The sequence below is a fragment of the Cricetulus griseus genome, chromosome 6 (assembly GCF_003668045.3).
Source record: "Cricetulus griseus strain 17A/GY chromosome 6, alternate assembly CriGri-PICRH-1.0, whole genome shotgun sequence".
Taxonomy (NCBI): domain Eukaryota; kingdom Metazoa; phylum Chordata; class Mammalia; order Rodentia; family Cricetidae; genus Cricetulus; species Cricetulus griseus.
Window position 1 is genome coordinate 70,927,343 of NC_048599.1, and position 12,922 is coordinate 70,940,264.

Genomic DNA, 12,922 nt, shown 5'->3' on the forward strand with positions numbered 1-12,922 from the left:
TTAATACTTCCCAATGGTAAGCACACAATTCATATTTGCTTAGTGATACAATGAATGAGCATGCCCAAGGGTTGCCAAAAGCTTCAAAGATCCCAGAAACTAGGCTTGGCATACCAGGCTATGGCAAAATGTGACTCAATGTCACATTTTCTTCCAAGTTTAAGTTTTCAAAAAGTGTCCTATTTGTGACTCCAACATCTGGCCTACTACCTAAGTTCCAGTCCACACCTTCCAAACTATACTTTCTTCAAATACAAGTAGGAAAAAAGTACTAGGGTGACAGAAAAGTTTGAGTGACTAAACGGGATCCTAAGCAATTTCTGACAGTCTGGTCATCAAGAAGACATTAGCGTAGCTGTGGCTTGTGATGATGATGGAGAATACCCCTCGTGACTGCCCTCCAAGAAGCAATTACTTCATAGGTAGATCCTATCACTCCCTGATGCCACACACAACAGCATTGCCCTCAATGAATTGTAACAGGCAATGGAAAAGAAATCTCTGAAATCTATGCAGAATCTGACAATATAAGTGTTATCAGAACCAACAAGGCCATTGGGTAAAGGTAAAGATAGGAAGCATGGTAGCTTCCATATTGTGCCCAGTGGTAAGGCAGACCTTCCATAGAACCATCCAAAACTTTCCTCCTCTTGTCCAGGAGCCCATCTCTAGACCTTTCATTCACAAAAGAGTAATATGCAGGCTATTCAGATTCCATTCCTCCTATCAGCTTTTACTCGCATGAAATGTCTCTGGTTTCTTTCTAGAGCCCGTGGGTGCCCTTTTTCTGTATGTGTGTAGCAAAGAACAAGGTATCAGCAGCACCCAGTGCAGGCAGACATCTTTAGCTATGTACATGTCAGGTGTAGGTCCTCACTCTAAAGTAAACAAAGGGACTGTGTCCCTACACACAGCATCTTGGACTCAAGTGGCTCCAGCCAATCACAGCATGGAGGCAGGAGAATGTGCTAAGGTAGACTGGAATACCAGTCTGAGGTCCCCTTAGAGCTAGAACAAGATGCAGAAGAAAAGCACAGGTCTGAGGGGCTGGTCAGTGGTGGTGCACGTCTTTAATCCCAGCACTCAGGAGGCAGAGACAGGCAGATCTCTTTCTGTGAGTTTGAGGCCAGCCTGGTCTACAGATCAAGTTCCTGGACAGGCTCCAAAAACCACATAGAGAAACCATGTTTTGAAAAAAAAAAAAGGAAAAAAAACAAAGAAGCATAGGGCTTAGGGGAGGGACTTACTCCCAGGTTTACCTCAACATCTCTGTGTTCCTTGAACTTGCAATATGAGGAAAGGCTATATTTGAAAAAAGCTTTTTAAAAATGATTTTAAAATGTAAAAAATAACAATGCAATTCACCCAACTCCATTCTATGGATATAGATAGAAACCCAGTACTAGAGAGATGCTGCTGTTTGCCGTACAGTTACCATCCACGAAGATAGCACAAGTGGGACTAGAATGTAAATCTTCCTTCCCAAGCTAAAATGTTCATCACATAAGGTCCAGTTTATTAGACCCTGATCACACCTGGCTAAGGCTCCTCTATCATATGAGTTCCGGTGGCACTTCCTCACCCCATGGTGATATTTTTCTGTATTCTAGATTATATGTCCCTTTTCATTTGTACCGTCAAATAGAATTCTCCATTCTAGATGTTTCTCTGGCTATGTCATGGGATTCTCATGCATGAGACACGAGGGGCAGTGTCAGCTTCATGCTATGACAACACATATCTTGGCTCACGTGAGGCGTGAGGCATTCCCTAAACTCTACTGCAGCTGTGGGGCATAATTTTCTTGCCCACTATCTCCCAGGAGAATTTGGGAGCCTTCACAGGAAAGGAAAGAGGGGGGAGGGGAGGAGAGAGGAAGGGCAGGGAAGGAGAGGGGAGGAAAAGAGAGGGGATGGGAAGAGAGGGGAAAGGGGGAGGGGAGGGGGGAGGGGGAAAGGAGAAAAGAGAAGAGAGAAAGGGAAGGGAATGGAAGAGAGAGGGAGGGGAGGGGAAGGAAGAGAGAGGGAGGGGAGGGGAAGGGAGGCAGGGAAAGAAGGTCAAGTTGATGTGAAGTCCCAGAATTAAAGTGCTGGCTTTATTATAAGAAGTAGGGCAAAGCTTGGACAGGAGAAAAGAGGGCCCAGGCTATAAACTGGACACCTATAGGAGCCGGGGAGGGACAGGATAATCCCGTGAACTGAAGTAGCTGGGAAATTAATAGAGAGTAGTCAGAAAAGGGACAGTGGCGCATCATTTTCAAATGATCATATACAAGTGCTGCTCTAGACAAATAAGATTCCCAGGATAGCTTGCTCCACTCCTTCAATAAAAATTAATGTGCCTCAAAATTAAGTATCATATAACTGCAGACTATTTTTCTGCTATAAATCATTACCGAAGGTATTCCAACAATTCGCTTTTCCAAGGCATCTGCCTTCCACATGGGCTTGCCTGACACTTTCCATTCTTCCTGAGTAGGGATTATGGGAAAAGGGGAGACCAAAATGGCTCATTAGTTTGGGGCTAATGACAAAACCACCTTTCCCATGATCTATATTTTTAATCAAGAAACTGGTAAATAAGACTAATTGATTGTGATCTCTTACTTTTGTCTGCTAAAGCCATGGGGAAACCCCCAGCACAGAAAGCATCCAAAGCCAACATGTAAAAGAAAACCTAGTTCTGAAGCAAAATTTAAAAACTTCTATTTCATCTGATCCAAAATGGCAGTGCCCAGAGTGTAGCTCTTGCTGCTCCAAGGCGAACTAAGACTGAAAATCCCACGTCATGTCGAAGCTAAGCCAAGTCTCTCAGGCCCTCAGGATATTTGAGCTTAAGATTGGGCAACCCACTATTTCCTACTTCTTGAAGGCAGCAGCTGGGATTGAGAAGGGGGCCCGACAAACAGGGAAAGAGGTAGCAGGCCTTGTGAGTTTGAAGCACATATATGAGATTGCCTGTGTCAAAACTAAGTATGACACTTTTGCCCTGCAAGATGTGCCCCGTCTTCTGTTGTCCTTTCCATCATTGGCTCTACTCGTTCCCTTGGCATTTATGTGGTGAAGGACCAGTGCAGGAAAACTGGCAGCTTTCAAGAAGGAATGGGCCGTGGTTTTGGCTGCACAGAAAGAGGCAGATTTGGCAGCCCAGGTAGCAGCTGCCAAGAAGTGACCCCAGCCTTCCACACTCTGGGATTTTGAAAGAAGAGCCGAGACGAGGGCCTACCGAGAAAGCTGAACCAAAGGAGAGGGAAGGACTTCATGGCAACATGATTTATAGTTTCCTGACTTCATATATATATATTTCTATACATATGGCTGTACTAAGGGGTCACGCTTGAATAAACATCCTTTGTTACCAACAAAAAAAGAACTCCTATTCCTATGTATACCCCTCTCCATTCTCCTAAATTAGAAATTTTGAAAACCTGTGAAGAAACCAAGGTTATCAGTGCCATAAGACTGCCAGTAAGTAAAGCTTACTCTCTGGCAAGAAGAGAAGAAACAGAGGTGAGGTCAGAATAAGGAGGACATGCTATGGCTCCCAGGGGCCAGGGAAAGCAGACTCAGAAGCACAGCCTCCAGGCTCACCTTTGTTCTGAAGTGCTGGGCAGCATCCTCACTTTGTAGGATCACAAAGAGCCCAGTTAACCCTAAATACACTACGATCATCACTGGATTGTTTCTAAACAAAATGAGAGATACTGATAGACTACAATCTGATCACATCCCTAAAACCTCTGGCCCTCCTGCACCAGTGGCAGGGATGCTTTAGAACACCAGTGGTGCAAGGAACCCTGAGACACCCTCAAGACAGATAAGAAGAGGAAAATCTCCCTGCTTAAAATTGGTATTATACTTTTAATATGGTGATTCCAGAAGGACCATAGAAAATGTTCAAAGCCCTGAAGACTATTCTACTGAGGAATGAGTTAGGAAAACTCAAACCAGAAAATTGACCAAGTAGAAGATTCTGCAGGAGGTTGAAAGGGGAAAAATAACAGATGGGGCTAGGAGGATAGAGGGAATGAGGGTCAGGGACGGCCTAGAGAGACTTGTCTCAGTTCCTCACTTGGTGATTTCTGGGTGGGTGAGGGTTGCAAAGAAGGCCGAGTCCCGTCTGAAGCAAGAAGGGAGCACTGTTAGCCACAAGGAGAGAGGCCACCTTGTGCCTAGAAAAGACTGGCTTTTGGTGTCTACTGCCTACACATTAAATGGATGCAAAGACTTCCAAGAATCCCTCTTGGCTCCACATTTGCACTCACTTGCCTCAGCTGCAAAACCACCAGAAACATTCAGTGAGGGCAAGCTCTGTCTCTGACCTCAGTCTGTCCCCCGTCAGGCTCCATTAATTTCCACAAGTCCTGACAGCTCTCACGTGAATACTCACACTTGCTGATGGAGCCACACAGCAGGTTCACACTGCTACCTTCTCCTCTGAAACTCATGCATTACGGTTTCTTCCATGCTTGCAATGGGAAACCAAGTCTAAGAAATATTAAACACAGAAAACTAGATTACAATAATGTCAGGGCCGAGGAGCTAGAATCCCAGGAGAATGAAGGAATGCTGAGTGAAAGCCTGACAGTCCACTACAGGAATTATGGGGAGCATACAAAGACAGCAGAAAAGCCTCCTTCACAATGAGACTGCTAAGGTACCAGAAATGCCACAGGCATTGTTCCACACACAAGAGACAAAAGTCTGCCCCATAACCCTACTGCCCCAAGGTTCTCTCTTGATCTGAACAGCCACCAATTCACCAATGATGAGTGACATAACTGAGAAGTGCAAAGCCATGAGAGTGCAGCTGCTAGTGCTCACCGTATTTCAGAGACCATGAAGACATCTCAGAGATGGTGTCCTCCCCCAGCAATTTCTTGTTTCTGTGCATTCCTATCTCAGTCATAACTCTGTTGCAACTTACACACACACACACACACACACACACACACACACACACACACACACTATCCACACTCATATTATGTGTAGACACCATAAGGTAATAAACATAATGATCAACACCTCCTTGTTCTCAACTGAGTATCTCTAAGTTGGCCACCCAGGCCAACATGTTGTGTGGTACACATGAAGCTATTGTGCCACCTGGCTATAGTGGTATCTGTTTGACTGGGAATCACTCAATCCTATAAGCCACCGTCTGTCTGGACAACAGCAGTCACAAGCAGTGTATTCCACTGTTTATTTTATCCAACTGTTCCCTTGCAGACAAGGGCCTTGACTTGTTTAGAACAATTTAGAACAGCATGCAACAAAATTGATCTGAATGGATTGTCTTCTAAAGACCCTTCAAGCTATCCTTCCACTACAGAAAGGTGGATCCAAATCACGATTTCAGAAGACAGCACCAAGACAAATTGGGAAAGACATTGTCAGGCGTCATCTCAGCGGCTGTGTGTGTGTTTACATCCCCGAGGAGGGTGGAGAATATGAATGTAAGGCATGGAGGGAAGAAGACAGGCATTGAAACACACAGACCTTAGGTCAAATGCCCAGTGTCATCGCTTATTTCCTTCAAATTGAAAGCATGCTATTTAACCTAATATTACCATCAGAAGAAAAATTATGGGACCTACCCTACAAAGTGAGCATGGAAATTAACCAAATGAGCAAAGATTGGATACAATACCCGACATAAAAGACTACTCTTGTGATTCTGTGCTACATCTCGTTTTGCATTGTAACTTCATTTGGGATAAGCCATCAGTCTCCTGCTTCCTTCCTACCCCTTTAAGACAGTGCTCAGTAAATTTCTTTATTAACAGGGAAGTGCCTATGACAAGGCTCTATGTTGAGCTGACAAATATGTTGGATCTTTTCCCCCACAAAGCCTTTCAAAAGCGAGTAAGAGGAAGGTGTTCCTCCCAGCAATGATTATAAAATAAGTGGCAATTATTCTACCGAATAATTAGGGGAACAAATGGAAATCCCGTGTGTTTGCATTTTACATCATTAAGCATGGTGAAGACCAAATTAAATAAAAATAACACAAGGCATAAAGGCCATATCTTTTAAGAGAAATAACTATTTTAGAGGCCTTTTAAATTCCTTCCTCCTTAACCTTGCAAATAGAAATTTAAAAATCCTTTTGAAATCACTGCTGTTCTTGTGTGTACAAATAACACTGGGGCCCATGAATGTGGGGTTTCAACACAGGACTTCATTGGGGCTGGGCTGCAGAAGCCAGAGTGGAAGGCTGACAGTAGAAATAAAATCTCTGCCTTAACAGCACCACTGGGGCTAGATGAAAATGGTCTTCTAGAACTTGATTAAAACTAAATTGAAAAAGAACATATTTGGCTAATATTACATTAGACTAAAATATAGAAATGAACCCTAATACTCTCGAAATCTAATCAGAAAAAGCCATCTCAATTTCCAAACTTTCAAGGCATCTTCTTTAAATGCATCACAGATCAATTTACATGGTACTTTTGCCAATAAGCAAAACCAAATCACAGGTTGCAATTGGCTTATATTGGAAAGTGTGAGAGCAAATGCTGGAAAATGCAATTACGGAAAACAAACTCCATTTTCTCCCCTCTGAAGGGAATTTCAGGGAATATTTTATTGCCATCAAATAATATTTCTGAAGGCATCAATACACAATTCTATTTTCTTTTCAGAGTCCCCACACCCTGTAAATCTAATCCATTCTGCAGAGTGTCTTGAAATTTAGAGAGAGGCCTACGAAAGGGGATATTACCTCGCATACACATCCTACGTCAATTTTAATAATTTGCACTCTGGACAGGAAGTTGCTTTGAGTAAAATTTAGGATCCAATAAAATTGACTTTTCCCCTTTTATAACTCAAAATTGTAATGAAGCACTGCAAGGATAAAATTCACAAGGAAACCCTGCAGGAGAGGTTATTTTGATCAATTGTGACACTGATAAGATAGGGAAGATGGAGACTGCATTTATTTCCTCTCCCAGGGTTTCTCTGCCTCATCTCTCAATTGCACCAATTACTTACAAGTAGGAACTGCATGCAATCAGAGTTAATAAGGAAATGTCCACCAATGAACTTTGGTTCCATTGGCACACTGTTCCTAGGGTCTCCTTAGACGAACCCTGTGTTTTGATGCCATGGCTCCCTTCTGAAATTACACAATACGTATTCTTTCTTTCTTTCTTTCTTTCTTTCTTTCTTTCTTTCTTTCTTTCTTTCTTTCTTCCTTCCTTCCTTCCTTCCTTTCTTTCTTTCTTTCTTTCTTTCTTTCTTTCTTTCTTTCTTTCTTTCTAGGAATCTTATTTATTTATTTATTTGTGAGCTAAGATGACACTGAGTTTTTTTATGGTTGTGTAATTTGGTATTTTCCTCTTTGTTATTTTCCTCTTTGTTTTATTAGAAAGAAAATTATTTTACATGTCAATCCCAGGTGGCTCTTCCTCTCCTCTTCCCCTGTCCCCCCCAACTAATGCCCTACCCATCCCATACCCTTTCTGCTCCCAGGGAGGGTGAGGCCTTCCATAGGGGGACTTATAAGTCTGTCATATTCTTTGGGCTAGGGCCTAGGTCAACCCCTTTGTGTCTAGGCTCAGGGATTATCCCTCCATGTGGGATGGGCTCCTAAAGTCCATTCCTATGGTAGAGATAAGTACTGATCTACTACAAAGGGCCCCATAGATTTCTAAGGTCTCCTCACTGACACCCACATTCAGGGGGTCTGGATCAGTCCCATGCTGGTTTCCCAGCTATCAGTCTGGAGACCAAGAGTATTCCCCTGTTCATGTCAGCTGTTTCTGTGGGTTTCACTAACCTGGTATGGACCCCTTTGATCATCAGTTCTCTTTCTCTGCATCTGGATTTTAGTTCAGTTCAAGGTTTAGCTATGGGTGTCTGCTTCTACTTCCACCAGCTGCTGGATGATGGTTATACTATGGCATATGAATTAGTCATCAATCTCATTATCAGGGGAGGGCATTTAAGGTGGCCTCTCCTCTGTTGCTTAGATTGTTAGCTGGTGTCATCTTTGTAGCTCTCCAGACATTTCCCTAGTGCCTGATTTCTCTTTGAACTTATAATGTCTCCCTCTATTATAGAATCTCTTATATTGCTCTCTTCTGTTCTTCCCCCAACTCAACCTCCCTGTCCCATCATGTCCTCCTCACCCCTCCTCTTCTCCCCTTCTCATTATCCTAGTGCACATTCTTAAGTGGTAAAGTATTTCTAGAAAAGTGTGTTGTGTCTCCCGAGGCCTGGCATTTCTGGACATGGAGTTTGTAGGTCTCTGTCAGGTCCCTGTTGTCTTTTGTCCTCATTGTTTCCTAGAGTCTTGAGGACCCAGCTGCCAGCATCTTAAGCAACAGCTAGAGCTAAGTTCCCACAGTGTCTTCTGGAGCCCATGCCTTGTCATAGTGGGTTGCATAAGATAGAAGGTGTTCTTTAAAGCTCTTCTTTACATTATTCAGAGTATTCTACCTAATGTAGATACTGTAGGTGTGCTGTCTACTGAGCTCAGTTCCCACTGATTCAGTACAATGAACACAAGCAGAGTGGTCCTGGTTCTGAAGTGAAGTGAATACACTCTGCCTTTTCTGCCCCTTACCGTACGCATCTCTACCTTCTTCCCACACACTCTCCTTAGGCAGTATGGAAGTCTCCCAGATTTTGGCTCACTTCTGTGATGGGCCAAACTATCCCTCCCAAATACACATGAGGAGGCCTTTACCCCAGTACCTCAACATACTACAAGGACTTTAAAAAGGACATCACAGTAGGATTTCCTCTAACTGGTCTAACATCCTTAGCAGAACTGGACATAAAGGCACCTGAGGTGTGAATGCACAGAGGAAAAGCCGAGGGCACACAGCAAGTGATAGCCATCTGCAAGCCCTTGGGAGAAGCCAAACTCTGCCATGTATTTGGGTTTCTAGCCTCCATAACTCTGTGAAATTTGTTCTTTACATCTCCCAGCCTAGTATTTTTTGTCATGAGATCCTTAGCAGACACCAACTCGGCTTGTAAGAAGGCTCTGCCTTATGTAGTGTTTTCTTCACTAAGTTGGGTGAACTATGAACACACGAGTTTGAACATGTATACTCCCTACACACACATCACACTCACCCTATGTCTTAGGGTTTTGATTGCTGCAGCTGCAACAAAATATCATGACCATAAAGCAAGTTGGAGAAGAAAGGGTTGATAAGGCTTAGACCTCAGCATTGCTATTCACCACTAAAGAAAGACAGGGCAGGAACTCAAAACAGGGCAGGATGCTGGAGGCAAGAGCTGATACAGAGGTCATGGAGGAGAGCTACTTACTGGCTTGCTTCACATGCCATATTCTTATAGAAGCCAGGACCACTTGCAGAGGGATGGAACCACCCACCAAGTCTGGACCCTCCCCCATTGATCACTAACTGAGAAAATGCCTTCCAGCTGGATCTCATGGAGGCATTTCCTCAACTGAAGCTCCTTCCTCTCTGATGACTCTAGCTTGTGTCAAGTTGACACACAAAACCAGCCAGTACACCCACTTTAAAGAACCCCCAGATCCTCAAGAGTATATTCCAGACAAAAAGCAGTACTGCCTGGGGAGTGGGCACACTCTCTGATTTGGCCAAGACCAGCCACTCCTTCACTCATCATTTGAACTCCCAGCTCAGGAGCTTTCATTTCACAGAATAAGTATTGCTCTACAAAGGCCCCCTCTCCACCTCACTGTGAACTTAGAGGTTTCTGTATTCGCAGAAAGTCTCAGTAATTATCTATCAAGTGAATGAAGAAGTAAAGAATAATTCTATCTTGACTAGGAATCATCTGGATACAACAGGTTTGTACTCAACATAGCCTGAAAGTATTAAAAATCCTACTTTTACTTCACTCTAGAATGCCGCCACCAATTTTTTCTATCTATCTATCTGTCTATTCCTGAGATATATAATTCATTTGTGATTGAGAAACAAAATCCGCCCCCCCCCCTTTTTTTTTTAACTTGAAACAGGGTCCCAGGCTGGCCTTTAAGACATCACTCTCCTGCTTCAGCCTGCCAGCTGCAAGGATTACACTTGTGCTGCCACACCCAGCTAAACCTTTGTGTATGGGCTGGGTGTGTACATGTTTGTATGTATTCATACCCATTTTGTGTGTATGCACACACTAGTGGAGGTCAGAAGTCACAAGCAGTGTCTGCCTCTGTTGCTTTCCAACTTATTTATTTATTGGATCCTTGTCTCATTCAACTCAAAGAGCAGTGACTGGATAGGTTGGCTGACCAAGTAGCCCACAGTATCTGTCCTCCATTTCTGCCACTCCACTCAGTGAAAGGATCACAAGGATACATGCTGCCACAGCTTTTACGTGGGTGCTGGGGATCTGAACTGAGGTCCTCATGCTTGTACAACAAGTTCTTTACTGACACAGCCATCTCATCAGCATTCCTGCTAAATCTGATTTTGAAAATGTGTTATAAGGTAGACAATTTTGGTGGTAAAAGGGAAGCAAAGCGGTCAGGATGGTAGAAACTGGACTTTCTTGAATGAGTGAACAAGTGAACAGATAAATAAATGAAGGAAAGGACACATCCCACGGCTAATGCATTGCCATGTGGAAAGAGAAGGGAATTGTTTCTGCCGTTTAGTATTACTCATTCAAAACATTCCCCATCCTTTGTTCCCAGGACTTGGGATCAATAGATGGAGTGAATAGTGTAGCCATTATCATTTGAGGGAAGTGTCTGTCTTCATTGCATCACTTCATCTGGATGTTTTCACCTCTAGGCCTCTCAGGCAAGTTGCTGCTGTTTTGACAGCTGGCTTTGTAGAGGCCACTCTTTATAAATGAGTCACTGCCTGGGCCCATCCAGGACATGTGTATGCATCTTCTCAGGCCCCCAAGCCAGTGGGTCAGATGAAAGAATTTGTGCTAATTTATGTTGTACAGGCCCAGCTCTTTCCTTTTGCTTCCAACAGAAAACTCAAGGCAGCAGGGTGCTGCTGACCTCCTCTTCTCTGAGTCCAGGCTGACTGAATTCCAAACATGCAGAGACCTCAGCAATCAGTCCTTCCTTCTATAGAATGGGAAACTGAAACCTTACAAGACTGCATGACTCTACTAAGGTCACCCAGTGTCTTAGTTACAGAGGGGGATGCCTGATTCTGAAGACCAATCCTCCCCTCCTCCACTGACTCACACAATTCTTGTGGCTTGCATTACAGATCAGAAGATTTCAGTTAGGAGGGACTGAAAGGTTTTTCAGAAGAATATGATCATTCTAGAACCATAAGGGTGAATTCCTAAAATTGAAACCCATCGCTTTCTATAGGTAACATCAAGTAATATACAAGACACACAGAAAAAACTGTCCTCTCTTATACTGATGGCAGCTCAGATTTCATTCTTGAGATACTCCGTCCATTTTTATCTGAATCTAAGATATCTCCTAAAGGCTCAGACATTAGAGACTTGGTTGCCAACTGGTGGGCCTTTGGTAAGGGACTGGCTCCTCTAGGCACTGACCTGATAAATGGGTTAATATCTTAATGGAGTTATAGTAAGGTGCTGTTATTGAGAGATAGGACATAGTTGGGAGAGGTGACCTGGGATTTGTCCTGGAAAGTGTATCTTGTGTCTACTGCTTCCTTTCTTGTCTTCTGCTCCCAGGCCACCATGAGTTGAAAACATTCCCCTTCCACACGCTCTTACTGCCATGACATTTTACCTGACTCACACCCAAAGTAATGGAGCTGTAAGACAATGGACTGAAACCTCGGAGATCAGGAATTAAAATAAGTCTCTTCTCCTTTAATCTGTTTCTCCCAAGTTTGAATCACAGTGGTGACAGTCTGACTGACTATTCTACTATTCTCTTTGAATCCCTTCTACTATAGTTCATACCAATTTTCTTTCATAAAAGGCATCTGTTTGGCTGTTTTAATTGTGAGTTTATATCAGAGTAAGGTAAAGTAACAGAAACTACCTCCCTGGTCCAGCCACAGCTCTTCCAAATTTTACTTCTTTCTCCAATACGACTAATGAAACATCCTTAATAAAATCCAGAATACCAATACTGGGATATAAATATCTCAATTTTCCCTTTATGTATCAATAGCTAATGGGCTACATTCAATTACACTCAACCAATAAGGCACCCTCACTTCCTCTCAAAAAACAAAGTGGTTTGTCGAAGATTGGGAGGATAAATTGTCCTAGATTGTTATCTTATAATATGTAGTTTATTGCGATGATAGTTTCATCTCTACATGGTTCTAACACGCCAGTCTTTATTGTTCTTAGCTGGGATTATTCTCCTCATAGAGAACTGCATTACCTCCTTGAACAATAGTCAAGATTACTGGCTCTTAAATGTTGAAAATGGAGATCAGAAAATAGGTTACATTTATTTATTTATTTATATTAGTTCCTGGAGAATTTCAAGTTTCATACAATATGTTTTGATCATAAACTTTTATTTTAAATTGAATTCCTTTAGTGTGTTATGACAATCAGGTACACTGAAGGAAGAAAAAACAATTGTAGGCTCTAACTTAAACACTTAGGATTTCAACACTTATCTTCAAAGCCATCTAAAACTTCTACTATGACTGGAGAACAATGCTTTGAGTTAAACTACTCCTTCCTTTTTAATTCTGTTGTGTAACATTTCATTTTCAACTCTAATTCTCACATGCCCTCACTCTGTGATTGAAGTCTCCTTTTTTTTTTTCTTTTTTGTGGCTCTGTTTATTTTCTGGTGTGGGGGTATGCTTACCTGTGTGTCTCTTTGTGTGGAGGCCACAGAATAGCATTGCTGTGTTCCTCTGATGCTCTCAATCTTATTTTTTGAGACAGAGTCTCTCAATGAAGCTTGAGCTCACTGGTTGGCTAGAATGATTGGCTTGGAAGCCTCAGGATCCACACAGCTCCACCTCAGAGCACTAGGATTGCAGCCA

The 12,922-nt window shown here is 42.8% G+C and overlaps 1 protein-coding gene and 1 pseudogene across 1 annotated transcript in view; one reads left to right on the forward strand and one right to left on the reverse strand.

The window, feature by feature from the left end:
- Positions 1-12,922, reverse strand: part of Mpped2 (metallophosphoesterase domain containing 2) — a 170,867-nt gene that overhangs the window by 88,494 nt on the left and 69,451 nt on the right. The window lies entirely within an intron of this gene.
- Positions 2,568-3,212, forward strand: LOC103159968 (annotated as a pseudogene).